This window comes from Pangasianodon hypophthalmus, chromosome 19 (assembly GCF_027358585.1).
Source record: "Pangasianodon hypophthalmus isolate fPanHyp1 chromosome 19, fPanHyp1.pri, whole genome shotgun sequence".
In the NCBI taxonomy this organism is placed as follows: Eukaryota; Metazoa; Chordata; class Actinopteri; order Siluriformes; family Pangasiidae; genus Pangasianodon; species Pangasianodon hypophthalmus.
The window spans coordinates 1,007,856-1,025,189 of NC_069728.1; the positions used below are offsets into that span (position 1 = coordinate 1,007,856).

Genomic DNA, 17,334 nt, shown 5'->3' on the forward strand with positions numbered 1-17,334 from the left:
TCTGCTAGAGGTGTAACACAATGCTATTATCTCTATCTGTTTAGTGCTCAAAATATTTGCAACTGTTTTCTTATTCAGGTTTAAACAGGAAGTGGGTGTGGTCTGTACCAAAGGGTTTTTCTTGTGAACCCTATCACTATGCACTGAAAAACAGTGAAAAAATCATTGCTGTTGAAAAAGAAAACATTTTTCATTCACAATTATAACACATTTATTTATTCATTCATTATTTATTTATTTATTAGCATTTGTTAATTATATAACTTTATTCAACTCCTGAACCAGATGTCCTGTGGAATTTTCTGGAAAGCTTTCTATTTCTTATCTAATGTTACTGAGTAAAAAAGCTAACTATGTTTTAAAACAACATTTTTCCCAAATCAAGAAACTGTTATTTACTGTTGACAACAACAGCCACCTAATAATATTTTATCAAAGTTACTTCAGCTTCTGTGTTTGTTACATTCCAGAAGGATCAGAAAAGTTCACTGGACACGCTATCAGAATTTGTTATCTCACACACAGAGAAATTTAATAAACATCCGGTTTTCACCTGTGGTAATTTATTATACTTGTAGTGATTTGACATATTTTCATAGTTGTGTGTGGGAGATGGAGAGTAAATGTACTGTATATAAAGATTTTGTGTAGTTCATGTTTTCAATGCTAAAACTGAGTGTGTTATGTGTGAGAAGGTTTTCTTTCTTGCAGGATGAGTTACTGCCGTATTACAGATGAAGGTTGTGCTGCTCTGGCTTCAGCTCTGAGGTCAAACTCCTCATCACACCTGAGAGAACTGAATCTGTACTATAATAATCCAGGAGAATCAGGAGTGAAGCTGCTCTCTGATCTACTGAAGGATCCACACTGTAAACTGGAGACATTACTGTTAGTTACTGACTTACTGCCTCTTTACTGTACTGTATTGTATGATATGAAATTATAAACATGCTGCTTCATGGATGATTAGGAATAAAGTAGGAACAGACAAATATCTTCTGTTTAATGCTTAAATAATATTCACTGTATGCTGCATAATATTGTCACTTTTACTGTGTGTTTGTATGTGATGGTGCTTATGCTGATGTTTGTTTACACTGATGCTCTTCTCTGTCTTTCAGAATTAAGTATTATAAACTCACCAGTACTGGCGTATGACAGAAGTCTCACCTCAAAGCTCTTTTCCAGGATAAAGCAGTTTTGGTGAAGCGTTAGAACCCGTCCCACATTTCCAGCAGTTTGGGAGCTGAATCATTCATATTCACATGTAGAAGTTCCATAACAATAACCGTGACTGATCACATCCTTTTATCCACTCAGCTACAAGTTACTTCAGGCTTTAATAACATATTTTACAATCCAAAGTCAAATCCTTCAGCATCTACACACAACACAGAGATATCATCACATCATCACACTGATTACACAAATACACATCCATGTGTTGTAGCTGTTTATAGCTTATTTTTAGCTTCATCAACATTTGTGTCTCCACTGATCACTGATTCACAGTTGTGATATTGATTTAAATTTTTTTTCCCTCTAAAAATGATTTTCAGACCTCTGTTCTTTGTTGTTAATCTGTTTTTAATGGTAACCATGGTAAGAGCTCTGTTTCTTTAGTTGTTGTTATGGTGATAAATTGACCTCACTTCTATCTGACCAGTTCCTTGGGTCCAGACCAGCAGGGTTCTTTTCCCAGACTTGAATAGTTTTTGCTGAACGATAAGTAGATATTTTCTGGTGAAAAGTACAGAATGGTTCCAGTGGTACCTTATTTCAGTTAAAAAAAATACACATTATCTGATTCAACATGAAAATATGTCTTGAGTTCAAAACGTCAGCTCACAATACTTACCATGACCTCACTTCCTGTACACATAACTACAATGAACACCTGAAGCTGAAGAATGTAGAAGCAGCTGAAATGTTATGATATCAGATTGTACTGATTTTTTCATCACAGAGAGTCTCATGAAGAACAGAAGCGTGAAATAAATCTCTGCCTTCCTTCCTGCTAATAATCATTATGATGATGTAAAGAGATTAATAATGTTCTTCTCTGGTGATCAGTTCATACCATGCCAGGATTCATTATTCTGTAATCTCACACCAGCTAATTACAGTAAACACGTATTTGAGTGTAAGTACGCTCTTGTGATAAAATAAGTGAAAGAGCTGAACTAGAAAGTAACATCTCTCACTGCATCTAGGTTTGACTATTTAAGATATTTAAAACTGTAACTGAAAAGCTTGCAAGTACATGCACTGTATGTATTCCTGTCATTTAATACAGTTTTGTATATATGCTGTATACACTCACTATCCACTTTATTAGGAACACTTGTACACAGTCATGCAGTATATTGGCAATTTATAACATCAAATATACAATATATAAGAAAATAAGCAAAAAATAAAGGTGTTTTTAATTTATTTATCCTCATGAGATGTTTACTGTGGGACAACAAGCCTCATTTCTGTTTATTAACATTGATAAGTTTATAAGTGAGAAATTCTCACTTTTATGAAAATGAATAGTGAAAATAAAAATAAAACTGCCTTTCAATTCATTCAAAATAATTTAAAGCATATAAATCAGCATAACCATATAAACTGATAGATTTCAAAAAGCTTAGTGAAGATGATGGCCTTGCTCATGATGAAAAACTGTTCTGAGGTTTTTATTTCTCATCCTGAAGAAGGAGCTGATCATCATTCATGCTGGACAGGTAGAACATACTGAAACTCCTGAGCTCCACACCTCAGTGTACTTTTAGCTAGTTACAGCCATGGTGAACAAAATTTCTTTCTCTGCTCTTCCTCAGTTTAACTCCAGATGGAGTCCAATGTCCTGCAATGTGATGATAAATACGTGTCTGATGGGAAGAACTGAACATTTCCTGGCCCTCTGATGAGGTGAGACACTCTTTCTCCTCTCACATGTTCAATATTTCAGCAGTAATGTTCTGAAGCATATCATCAGGTGGATGAAGTGTGTATGTGTGTGTTTGCAGTAATCCACATAAGCCAGCTGTTCCAACATCTGTCGCAGTGATACGATGCAGAAGGACGAGCTGATGGGAATTATCCAGGGGAAATGTCAGGAGTGTTTGCTACACGTGACTGAATCTGAGCGACACTATTCCTATTTCTTCTGGTTAATTATGGATCGCTTCTGTACTTGAAATGGAATAAGTGCTGGAGTTCGTTATGCTGTAAATAAACAAATCATCTTCTCAATTCAATAAACTTAAGTATCTGATTACAATAGCACTCAACCTTTTACTGCTCCATTCTGCTAGTGACTAAATCATACTTTGCTGAACAAGCTGCTCTGTTGTGTTGACTAATGAAGTAAAATTGGCCAAACTAATGAGAACTTGTTCAGCCAAAACTACCTCAGAACTCTCATTAGCATAGATAAGAAACATACTATGATCAGATGAAGCTAAAATTGAGTTCACTTTCACCGAGTTCACAAAAAAGAAAAGTGCTGTGGAAGCGGGGGCGTGGTCGAGCACCAGTTTGTGAATGGAGGGCGGAGCCGGAGAAGGTGAGCGGTAAGGAACGCACACCTGTGGGGAATTCTACTAACGAGTGCAGAAGGAGAGAGAGAGAGAGAGAGAGAGAGAGAGAGAGAGAGAGAGAGAGAGAGAGAGAGAGAGAGAGAGAGAGAGAGAATGAATTAACCAGCACAGAGCCGTGTGTGTAAATAAAATAGACCTCTGAAAGCGACAGTGAAACTGGAGAATAAAACCCCTGAGTCGTTCCTAATCCTGCTTCCTGCTTCCTCATTTCCGCCCAAACCCGTAAGGTTTGCTACAGTTAATAAACAGAAAATGAGGCTCAGTGTCCCACAGTAAACACTATGGAGTCTCAGGAGGATAAATAAATTAAAATTATATATATATATATATATATATATATATATATATATATATATATATATATATATATATATATATTTTTCTTTTTTTGCATATTTGCTTATATATTGTATATTTCATGTTACAAATTACCAATATACTGCATGACTGTGTGTACAGGTGTTCCTAATAAAGTGGACAGTGAGTGTATACAACATTTATACTAAACTGTATTAAATGACAGGAATGCATACAGTGCATGTACTTAAAGCTTTTCAGTTACAGTTTTTAAAAAATCTAAACATCCTAAACAGTCAAACTTTGACGAAGTGATAGACGTTGCTTACTTACACTCAAATACGTGTTTACTGTAATTAGCTGGTGTGAGATTACAGAATAATGAATCCTGGCATGGTGTGAACTGATCACCAGAGAAGAACATTATTAATCTCTTTACATCATCATAATGATTATTAGCAGGAAGGAAGGCAGAGTTTTATTTCACGCTTCTGTTCTTCATGAGACTCTCTGTGATGAAAAAATCAGTACAATCTGATATCATAACATTTCAGCTGCTTCTACATTCTTCAGCTTCAGTTGTTCATTGTAGTCATGTGTACAGGAAGTGATGTCATGCTCAGTTATGTGAGCTTACATTTTGAACTCAAAACATATTTTCATGTAGAATCAGATAATGTGTATGTTTTTGTACTGAAATAAGGTACCAGTGCTGGAACTGTTCTGTACTTTTTCACCAGAAAATATCTAGGTATTGTTCAGCAAAAACTATTCAAGTCTGGGAAAAGAACCCTGCTGGTCTGGACCCAAGGAACCAGTCAGATAGAAGTGAGGTCAATTTATCACTATAACAACAAATCAAGCAACCACCTGTTACCATGGTTACCATTAATCACAGATTAGCAAACAAAGAACAGAGGTCTGAAAATCATTTTAAGAGGAAAAAATATATATCAATATCACAACTGTGAATCAATCATCAGTGGAGAAACAAATGTCAGATAGAAATAAGGAGCTAAAAATAAGCTATAAACAGCTACAACACATGGATGTGTATTTGTGTAATCAGTGTGATGATGTGATGATATCTCTGTGTTGTGTGTAGATGCTGAAGGATTTGACTTTGGATTGTAAAATATGTTATTAAAGCCTGAAGTAACTTGTAGCTGAGTGGATAAAAGGATGTGATCAGTCACGGTTATTGTTATGGAACTTCTACATGTGAATATGAATGATTCAGCTCGCAAACTGCTGGAAATGTGGGACGGGTTCTAACGCTTCACCAAAACTGCTTTATCCTGGAAAAGAGCTTTGAGGTGAGACTCCTGTCATACGCCAGTCCTGGTGAGTTTATCATACTTTATGCTTAAAGAGAGAGAAGAGCATCAGTGTAAACAAACAAGATCAGTATAAACACACACACACACACACACACACACACACACAAACTGTCAATGTTATATAGTACACAGTGAATATTATTCAAAATCATACAGTACAGTAAAGAGACATTAGGTCAGTAACTCACTGTAGTTTCTTCAGGTTACAGTGTGGATCCTTCAGTAGATCAGTGAGCAGCTTCACTCCTGATTCTCCTGGATTATTATAGTACAGATTCAGTTCTCTCAGGTGTGATGAGGAGTTTGACCTCAGAGCTGAAGCCAGAGCAGCACAACCTTCATCTGTAATACGGCAGTAACTCATCCTGCAAGAAAGAAAACCTTCTCACACTTAACACACTCAGTTTTAGCATTGAAAACATGAACTACACAAAATCTTTATATACAGTACATTTACTCTCCATCTCACACACAAACCAATGGAAATATATCTGATCACTACTATTACAGTTACTACAAAAACTAGATATTGCTGCATTTAATAAAATTGTGTATGTGCGTGTGTGTATTAAAACTCTGTGCCCCCTCTCTCTCTCTCTTTCTGTGTGTGTGTGTGTGTGTGTGTGTGTGTGTGCCACAGTGTCTCCAGTGTACAGTCTGGATTCTCCAGTCCAGCAGAGAGCAGCTTCATTCCTGAATCCTGCAGTTTATTGTGACTCAGGTCCAGTTCTCTCAGACTGGAGGAGTTTGAGCTGAGAACTGAGGACAGAACTCTACAGCTTTCCTCTGTCAGATTACACTCACACAGCCTGGAAGAGAAATAATGAAAAATCAGAACACTGATCTCAAACAGTGCATTTTATTACAGATAATAAAGGATTATAGAACTGTACACTACGAGTTAATAACATGCCAATACTAGTTGTACTTTACAGTTAGTTATACAGTGAGTTACAATGAGTGTTGAATTTCACAAAGATGGTAAAAGAGTTGGTGTGTTGTTCTCTTTGCTCATACAGTGACAAATCAGTCACCACGAGACCTCCGATTTTACAAAGACACTGGATCAGGTGTTTGGTGTGGACCCGAGTACAGGTGGAGTCACATACGTCCAAACTGATCCAAACTAAAGAGAAAGTTTGATCTGTCCAAACCAAACAAATTTAGGTGTGAAAGCATCCTTATTCTCTCTCATGTGTCCCTCAGTGCAGACAGGGCTGTATGATATGGTGATACATATTGTAGGATGAGAAAATAGAATAATGAATAATGTCTACTGAAAGATCTTTCCTGTATCCTCTGTATCAGCAATGCCGTAAAAGCCAGTTCATGGCAGCTGATTTAATTCACCAAGGTTAGGGATAGGAGCTACTAGTGGTGTGCTGTTACAAAAATAAGGCTCCTGAGTGGCACAACAGAAAAGCTTTCATCCTATTTTCCAGAAATCGTGAGTTCAAATCCCAACGATGCCACAGCCATCATTGGTCTGGAGTCCCAGTGAGCAAGTGAGTCCATTCTCTCAGGGAGGGAGGGGTGGCATACTCTCTCTCCCCTATCAATCACAGTGATACTAACTGATCATGGGCGTCTGTGAGCATGAGCAGTTTGAAAAGATGCAGTTGGCGTAAGACTGAACTGTAGGGTGGGAATCAGCCATAACTAAATTAGGGAGAAAATTGAAAAAAAACAAAAAACAAGGAGGAGCATGACAGAGTGAAACTCAGCACAACACTGTGTCACACAGAACAAAAGATACGGAACTTGTACCTAAAAGGCAGAGTATTTTAATATTTACTTTTTATCATTTGTATTCATATTGTTATGTTTTTTTGTGTTCTCATTTGTAATAGTTCTGAAATAATCCATATCATGAAGATTTTTGCCCAGTCCTCAGTGCAGCCATAATGTGTTAGTGTAAAAAGTGTTTATTTGAAGATGATTAGAGTAACTTCTAACAAGCTTTAATCCAAACAGTGCCGTTCAGTGTTACATTAACATAACAAATCATGCAATAATACATTTATAAATAAAAATACTCACTCAGCTGTTCTGGAGGCTTTGACCACTGGCAGCAGCTTCAGAAGACTACAAACAACACAAATACAGCAAGAGCACTGACACGGCTCTCCTTCAACTCGGCCCAGAGGCCTTATATAACATGATACTCTGATGGCTGATGTTGATTTTAGTGGATTTGATTCCTGATCGTCTTTCTAAAACCTCATTCCTGATCCCAAAACAGTGACAGAGGCTGTAGGAATAACATGAACATATGGGCAAACTAGTAAGAATTTATTTTTCTCTATATCGCTGTATATAGTTTTGTTAGTTTGTGCGTTTGTGTGTCTATTTTCCCTTCTGTCTGTTTTCATGCTCTCTCTCTCTCTCTCACACACACACACACACACACACACACACACACACAGAGGCAGCGTCACACACGGGGGTGGGAGGGGTGTAGAGTAGAATAGAACGGTGGGCGGACGCTGGAATTTGCCGGCGTGTTTGTGATTGGTCCTTCTGCCACAACGGTCTCAGCCAATCAGAGAGCGGCTGTGTTGCTCTATCACGGAGAGAGGAGCGCTTGTTATTTCGGAGTTGTTCTTAAACCGGATCTGAGCAGCAAAATGAGTGGTCGCGGAGATTAAGACAGAAATCCATCACTGGAAAGCTGCTGAATTATAAAACTAGGATTCAAATAAGCAAGACCTTCATATGATGTAAACTAATGTTTTTAGCTGCCATTTTCCCTCCCGACAATAAATGCGGAATGAAATGAAACAAGCTTTGCGCTGGCTTTATCTGGGGCAATAACAGGGAAGTAACGAACCGGGAGCTTTTCTACAAACCTACAGCTTCTGCTGGACTTGGGGCCATCGACATAGCGCTTCAATTAAAGGATCCTTCTGTACTAAGCAATGACAACTTTTTAAACTTTGTTTTATTAAACGCATCAAATCCAATTAACCTCTTCTTAAAATAATGAGGATTTTGTAAAGTTGTGGGGCGCATGCGCAGTTCTACCTGCAGGTGGAGTCGATTTGGAAGCTGAGGGGAAAAGCATATTGTTTGTTCTAGTGTTTAATTGCTTAATTGGTTAATTGGTCAGTTTACATTAATCAACCGTGTAACAGTCATATTAAATGAGTTAGCGTTACACAGTGACAGTGGATGTGGTGGGATTATAATCAAATTGCTGGATTGTGTTGATGGAAATTAGCAGTTTAACATTTACTAGAATCCGTGTATCCTCCGTTCATTCCATATGGGAGAAAAATCAGAAAAAAATGAAAATCTTAAAGCTCTGTTTTAACCAAGAAACTACTTTACCTCGCCAACATTAGCGAAGGTGACCGGCAGGGGCGCAAAGACGCGGGGAAGACAAACACGTTCATGAGGAGCCTTAAAAAAAAGATTAAAAATATTAAAGGCATCTTTAGTAGGACATTATTGTTTTTGTTCACATTTTAGTTTTGAGAAGGAAGAATGAGAAAATGTAAATGTAAGCGCGTTGTGAAGCTCGAGCGAGAGGTGACGGTCCTCTGTGCTTTTTAATGTCACTAGGATTGTAATATTTCTGTTCTTTATTAGGACTGTGATTGGGACACAGCCCACATTTCTGAGCGTGATACCTGAAGACAGCCAGGATTCTCCACAAGCACTGCATCTGGAGGCTTTGCACAGAGCAATTACTCTAGAAGGAGCCATAGTGATGGATGATCCTGAAAATCTTCCACATGCCATGTGCCGCTTTTTGGGCTGATATATGCACTAAATTTGGAGTATCCTCCACAACTAAAGAACACCTTTGATTTTATGCAAAGAGTGTTTCTTTCCCTTGGACATAAATCCCTGAAACCAAAACTACAGTCACTTAAAAACCTTCTGCTGATGGAAGTCAATGCTGTGTGAGATTGTGTTAAGCTTGTGGTTGAACAAAAGTCAGGATTCTTGGGTGTTGTGTTTGAAACAGTCACTCGTCAGTCGTAATTAGTCTGCATTTGGATTATATTGTAAAAGAAAGATTGTTTTTAGTTGCACTGCACATTTGAGTTGTGCAAAGAATTGTTAATGTTACACTGAAGAATAATGTTTGGCATTTAGGAATGTCTGAATGGCAGTGTTTGGTACATTGTAGTGCCTGAAGAAAACTGAAGAAAAATAAACAATGTTTTGCCGGAGTTTATTGTTGCTTTTTGTCTTAAATTAATTTTTGAAGTTCAGCTTACTTGAAAATTTTAAAGCAATCGGTTTCCTCACTTTTTCTAGGTAAAGTCAACTTATTACATTTTACAGTGAAATTGCTCACACTCAGCTGAGATATGGCAAAAAAACCCACAAAAATCTAGAGCTGAATATAAACATAAATGAAAAGACAATAATGTATGGAATATTTGGAGGAAAAAAATAGCCAAAAATATAAAAGATTTTTATTGGCTTATAATGTGTATTGTTAAGTATAAAATGTGGAAAACAAGGTGCAATGATCAGTAAGCAATGCCATCTCCCAGCTGAGACGCTTTTTAAACTAATCTTAAATGAACTAAAAAGACAAAGGACAATGGAGCGAAGATCTTAAAATAAATCTCCATGGTCTTTATTAAAAATATGATCTCTGTCCATATTTAAGGGAAATAACTATGTAGGTATAATAACATGATTGGACTATGCTGTAAATAGTTATTTTTGTATATTTAAAAGTTTGTAATGTTGAAGAATTACTGTAACAAATTGAGAGCTTTTTAAAGTTTGATTTAAAAATGCAAGACAGGCGTTTTAATTTTATTTATTTATTCATTCGTTCACTCGTTTATTTCATTATATAGAGTTTTTAACAATGGACTTTTTGTCACAAACCAGTTGTTACAGATATCCGGATATAAAAGTAAATCTAAACCTTTTTTTAACATTTCCATGTCAAGTGCTGAGAGGCCTGAAGATATGTTCTTAATAAAGGATACAAAATAAATTAAAAATACTACTACTACTACTAATAATAATAATACTAATAATAATAATAATAGTAGTAGTAGTAGTAAAGAGTAGAGAAGAGCCGTGTGTTGGAGTTGTTATGGCAGAATAATCCAGTGCACAGTAATAAGGCTGATGAGCTCTGTGTCTGTGGGAAGGACACGAGGCCTACCGGCTGTTTGAGGCGGCGCTGCGTGTTGTGCTGGATGGAGCTTGACTGCCCTCGTGTGGCCAAACCCAGGAACTGCAATTTCCGCACAATCACTGTTCTGTTATTAATGTGTTTATAAATCTCTTATAAATGCTCTCTTTCATTTATTTCCTAATTCAGCTGCATTCAGTCCTCCTTGTTCTTTAGCTTTAAATCAAACTTCCATTTTCATCACCTCTCTGTTATTTCCCCAAATAAAGCGCACATTTTGTTTAATCGCTGATATTTTTATCATCAGGTGGAAAAACGGTGATTCTATTATCCAAGGTTTTATTTTAAAGGTCTTTATTACATACACCCCTTACTCATACATACAGGCCACTTTATTAGGAACACCCCTTACTCATACATACAGGCCACTTTATTAGGAACACCCCTTACTCATACATACAGGCCACTTTATTAGGAACACCCCTTACTCATACATACAGGCCACTTTATTAGGAACACCCCTTACTCATACACACACACCACTTTATTAGGAACACCCCTTACTCATACGTACAGGCCACTTTATTAGGAACACCCCTTACTCACACATACAGGCCACTTTATTAGGAACACCCCTTACTCATACGTACAGGCCACTTTATTAGGAACACCCCTTACTCACGCATACAGGCCACTTTATTAGGAACACCCCTTACTCACGCATACAGGCCACTTTATTAGGAACACCCCTTACTCACACACACAGGCCACTTTATTAGGAACACCCCTTACTCATACGTACAGGCCACTTTATTAGGAACACCCCTTACTCATACGTACAGGCCACTTTATTAGGAACACCCCTTACTCATACGTACAGGCCACTTTATTAGGAACACCCCTTACTCACACATACAAGCCACTTTATTAGGAACACCCCTTACTCACACATACAGGCCACTTTATTAGGAACACCCCTTACTCATACGTACAGGCCACTTTATTAGGAACACCCCTTACTCACACATACAGGCCACTTTATTAGGAACACCCCTTACTCATACGTACAGGCCACTTTATTAGGAACACCCCTTACTCACACATACAGGCCACTTTATTAGGAACACCCCTTACTCATACGTACAGGCCACTTTATTAGGAACACCCCTTACTCACGCATACAGGCCACTTTATTAGGAACACCCCTTACTCACGCATACAGGCCACTTTATTAGGAACACCCCTTACTCACACACACAGGCCACTTTATTAGGAACACCCCTTACTCATACGTACAGGCCACTTTATTAGGAACACCCCTTACTCATACGTACAGGCCACTTTATTAGGAACACCCCTTACTCATACGTACAGGCCACTTTATTAGGAACACCCCTTACTCACACATACAAGCCACTTTATTAGGAACACCCCTTACTCACACATACAGGCCACTTTATTAGGAACACCCCTTACTCATACGTACAGGCCACTTTATTAGGAACACCCCTTACTCAACTTCCATATAATCAAAAGTACAAATTAATATCAGTGGATGTTTAACTGATTCTTTTGAAATACACAGAGGTGTAAAACATGGCTGTGCTTTAAGTCCAGCACTTTATATTATCACAGTTATTTACACAGGATAAAAAACCAAGCCAAGAATACAAGGAGTATCTAGACTTATAAACACCTCCGGAAAACACTTAATAACAGAATAATGATTGTGGGAAATTGCAGTTATTATACTAGTCACTGTTATTAACACTATACTCCATGCTATAAGTTAAACAGAGGTTTTGTGTAGTTAGTGAAGTGGGTTGTGCTGGATGGATCTTGGTTACTCTCGTGTGGCCACATTTCCAAACTTGACTCTCTGCATTTGCAGTAAATAACTTGGTTCAAATAATGAAATGATTTAATAAATTAAATATATGAATGCGTGCTGGTCTTTATTTGGGGTTTAATCAGAATAATTTCATTGATGACGGCTGTATGATAGTTACTTTTGAACATGAGGTTTAATGTGATTGGTTCATTCTGAACACAGCCACACCCTCAATTACGCAACCAGGTTATTGTAACATTTTTTATTTTTCCTATTTTTCCCTGAAATGTTTCTGATCGTTTTTCACTTAATTTTTATACGCTGTAATTTCTCATGTTTTTACATCCCAAAATCCTGCCATTTTAACATGGGTGTGTAGACTTTTCATATCCATTGTAAGTAGCTTTAAATATGAGTTTCTCAGGTGGCTGTACATCCGAGGATCTTTTCATATGGTTGTGTATATGTACTTACTGAACTGTGGCCATGTCAAGTATGTGTTCTTGTTATAAAAACATGTTTATCTTGATTTTCTCGATGGGAAACGTCAGATGTTAGATGGAGAACTTGTGCATTTTCCTGTAGATGGCAGTAAAGATTCTGAAATTTAATTCAATGCTTTTCAAACCTCTCAAACGATATTTCCACACAACTCATAACACACTGAGCTCATTTGTGCTCTTTTTTCCCTTTTCGTTTCTCTTTTTTTCTGCTTGAAAATAAAATCATTATGTACTGGTAGAATTTTATTTATGAATTAATTTATTTAATACTATAATTAAGAAACTTGTTAAAAAGCCATGTAGACAGTGCTGATTTTAATACCTCTTAGCAGGAGCCTGTTTTTCTCCTCATGTGTAAAGTTGTAAGTCATGTGATGGATTGTGGTTTATGAGATTTATGAAGTGCTGTAAAAGGGTTTACTAAAGTGCTTTAGAAATAAAAATAAAAACTTATTAGTTACTGTGAAAAATATTGTGAAACGCGAGTGAAAACAAACGAGAAAAGAAAATTCTGCATCAACAGCATGAATCCATGGTCCCAACCTGCTGGGTCAGCAGTCCAGCCTGGTGGAGGTGGTGTAATGGTGTGGGGAATGTTTTCTCAGCACACACCGGGCTCCTTTGTACCAATCAAACTTTTGAATTCCACAGGCCAGCTGAGTTTTAGATAATAACTCAGTCTAAAATCCACTATGCCCAAAGCAGGAAGAAAAGATGGAGAGAATGGGACAAAAACTAACATCCCTTTTTCATTTCAGATTTACAAATACAATGAAGTGGGCGGGTCATGACAGTGAAATAACCAATGAGCGCGATACCTTTTTTTCATTAAATCCTTACATACATGTACATAATAACACACTTTACACAGGGAACTCCACCATCCAGACCACAATCCTGGCAGCCAGGAGCCGAGGACCCGATGATACACAGTACACAGATTCACACACACTCACACACACACACACACAATAACACAGATTTACACACACACTCACTCACACACACCCTCACACACACACACACTCAATAACACAGATTCACACACACACACACACACACACTCAATAACACAGATTCACACACACACTCACTCACACACACCCTCACACACACACACACTCAATAACACAGATTCACACACACACACACACACTCAATAACACAGATTCACACACACACTCACTCACACACACCCTCACACACACACACACTCAGTAACACAGATTCACACACACACACACACACTCAATAACAAAGATTCACACACACACTCACTCACACACTCACACACACACACTCAATAACACAGATTTACACACACAGACTACAACATCGCTTATTCTATAGTACATGTGAAATGAACCTCTAAAATCCATGGATTGTTATTCAGTTATTCACTTTAAAACATATCATTCAGTAACTCATTTGAATTATTCAGTAATTATGGTTAAACTAAACTTTTTACAGAATTAAGGAACATTTTACCCAAATAATAATGACTTTAAGAAATGTCTAAATATTTCTGTAATTACACAGCAGTGCAGTATCAGACTTTATAACATAAAGACCTTGTGTATGTAAATGTCAGATTAATTATAAATAGTGCAGCAGTGAAATATTAAATTAAGTGAGGAGGCGGAAAAAATGACAAAAAAACATCAGCATTTGCTACATGACTTCTATAACTACATGGCCACAGATCAATGTGTTATTTATACCTTTCAGCCTTTTGCAATAGTTTTAAATCTGGATGAAACAATGTTCATTACAAATACTCTTCATTAGACTCTAAGAGGTGAAAAAGTTATTTAAAGTTATTTCCAGTTGTAAAACCAAATAATTAAGACTGAATACAATCTACCAACATGTCTATAGAAATGACAGTATGACCTCACGAACTTTAAAGAATCATATACTTTTTTTGGTTGTGTTTAGATAAATCGCTCAGAGGGGGTTGACCAAACTGTTAAACTCGGTTATTTACAAATCATCCAAGCACCCGCTTCATTTCTCATTTTGGACTATTATGACTAAGTAGTGTTAAATTTGTAAACAAATTACAGATCCATCTTTGAAATCTGATTGGTTTATAACTTTTGACGTTTAATTCAGATGTGAAAAGAATGAATATCTAGCGCGTGAGCACAGAGAGATGTGCGAGTGCACAGGACACCGTTTAAGTGAGAGGAGAGACACGGTTTAAGTGCGCGCGCTCTTCTCTGCTCGAGAGCAGCGTGTATCTGCAAAGGCAATCCGCGTATTATATTAATGTGCTTTCGCACAACAAGAATGTGCTCTCGACATTTGTCATTAAAATAACGCCATACAAATTCACACTGTTGCTTGATTAAGAGCAACACTTTACATAAAAAGAGCGCGCATAAGAAATAATGGAACTCCATGTTGACAGGAATAAAAGGCGGCAAACAGGACACAGGCTAATGTGCGCATGTCACAAAGTCATTCCGACTGAAAGCGCCGGCACATGTAAACACGTCTCATGTAATCTGTCCACCGAATCTTTCAATCGGAATGATTTTAATCGGAATGACAACAAAGTGTACATGTTGTTATGTCCAGAGCCGTAGGTTTTGTTGCTGTGCCAAGCTATGCTTTGTTTCTCTCTCTCTCTCTCTCTCTCTCTCTCTCTCTCCCTGCAGAAGCAGTATCACCACCTGACGCTGTTCATTAGAGCTCTGCTGTGATTGGGGGATGGCGGAGGAGAGAGAGGATTTACACTCCAGCTGCGCACAGAGCAGTGTTGCTGGTGGCAGCTGAGGACTCCTCTTCACCTCCAGACCTGTTGTTGTGAAACTTTAGTTTGGTGATTTGGTGTATCTTTATCTCAGTTGTGTTGAGACCATTGAAGCAGAACTTCTGCCCTTGTCTCATTGTTTACATCTATGATTGAGACTTCCTAGAGAGAAGTGAGTGTTAATTTGAGTTGCCTAATGTAAATATTGAACTTTATTATTTAATGTCTTTTGGTTGGGTTATGCCTCTATGTTTATCAGAGAAAAGGTACTCTTTAATTTTAATTTGCATTTGGAAAATGTAGTTTTTGGATGTTTTAATTATGATAATCTGAAAAACGACGTTTTTGTTATTAATCTACTTTTGTGCTATTCAACACAGTACTAACAGAAAGGCAATCAGAACTGTCCTTTTGTGTTCTAGCTTCAAAATCTTTGAGTAATGTAAAGGTCATGCATGTCTGTGATTGTAAAAAAAATCTTTTCTTTTCTTTTATCCTTTGTTACCCTGGCTTTATAACGTCTGTTGTATTGTTCTGTAACTGTCGTTTAAAACATAATAAGCAAGATAGGGAGATAGTACCTGATCCCATTCAATCTTGGCTTTCTTTGCCACAACAACTGTGCTTTACAAACACACAGTTACAGCAGCCGAAGAAAAGCTAACACAAGAAGTACGAGGACCAAGAACTAAGGCAAACACTGCCCACCACAATGGTGACTTCAAATGAAATAAATATCAATATCTAAACCTCTATTAATTCTCAATAAGAGCTTCTCTAGACGTCTGACAGAACTAAAGTCAGTCTGGTTAGTAATGAGTGAAGCTGGTGATGCTGTTTTGTGGAGTTGTTTGATCATCCTCTGCTGAGATCTTCAGAGATTTAATGCATCTGACTTGCAGTTGAATTTACCAAATGCTCAATCATCAGTTATTTGATCATTTAATTTGATCATTCATCTCGTGTTTTGATCATTCATCTCCTCAGTGTTCACTGAGGATTTTGCTGTGTCAGTTGTACATCCAAACAGAGTTTTTGTACCTGTAAATGGTTTTTTTTTTATTATTTTATTTTATATACATACAATCATGAAAAAAGTTTTGCAATTTTTTATTTATTATTATTCCACAAGTGTCTGTACTTTATGTCTGAGGCTAAGTGCAGCATAAGTGGCTCAGTGGGAAGTGCTGTCCCCTCACAGCAAGATCACTGGTTCGAGTCCCAGCTGAGCCAGAAAGTTTTTCCTTCACAATCTAAAGATGTGTGAATTACAGATGCTTAATTGTCTAAAGGTGTAACTGTGTGTTTTACAGCCTATCGATGGATCCGTGGCAGAGTTGTTTTTTTTTTTTTTTTGGCTTTTTTTTCTACCTCAGTTTTGGGGTTTCTGGTTAAAGACTGCTCTCTATATGGTTTACTGAAGGCGGAGATTGGGTAGCACTATTAAAAGTTGTTCTGGCCCAGTTCAGGGCTGGTTATAAAGCAAGGCAAGGCAAGTTTATTTATATAGCACATTTCATACACAATGGTAATTCAAAGTGCTTTACATAAAAGGAAGTAAAATAATCATAAAAAAATAATCATAACAATAAAATAAGGAATTTAAAAACTTTTAAAATGATTTAAAAATTGATTTAAAATGAATTTAAAACAGTTAAAAATAGAACATGATTATACATAAAAATAAGTTACTATTTGGCTGAGATTTGGGCCAGTTATGGCTAATGTGTGGCTCATGCCTGTAGTCCAGATCTGGGCCGAACAAGGGCCGTAACTCTTTACTGCATGTGGGCTGAGCGTAACTGGTTGTTTGGCCCAGAGCTGAGCCAGACGACAATTGCTATGTGGGTTACGGCTTCAGACACAGTTGTTCTAAAGATGAAAAATTAGCTGGTCAAAAAC

The 17,334-nt window shown here is 37.3% G+C and overlaps 1 long non-coding RNA gene across 1 annotated transcript; it reads right to left on the minus strand.

Annotated features, from left to right (window-relative positions):
• Positions 1 to 4,227: 4,227 nt before the first annotated feature.
• On the minus strand, positions 4,228 to 7,595 carry LOC128321732 (uncharacterized). The gene is made up of 3 exons (XR_008305283.1): positions 7,268 to 7,595; positions 5,416 to 6,036; positions 4,228 to 5,252 (listed from the first exon to the last, which is right to left on the minus strand). It is a non-coding gene; the product is annotated as an uncharacterized LOC128321732 (long non-coding RNA).
• Between the last annotated feature and the right edge of the window lie 9,739 nt (positions 7,596 to 17,334).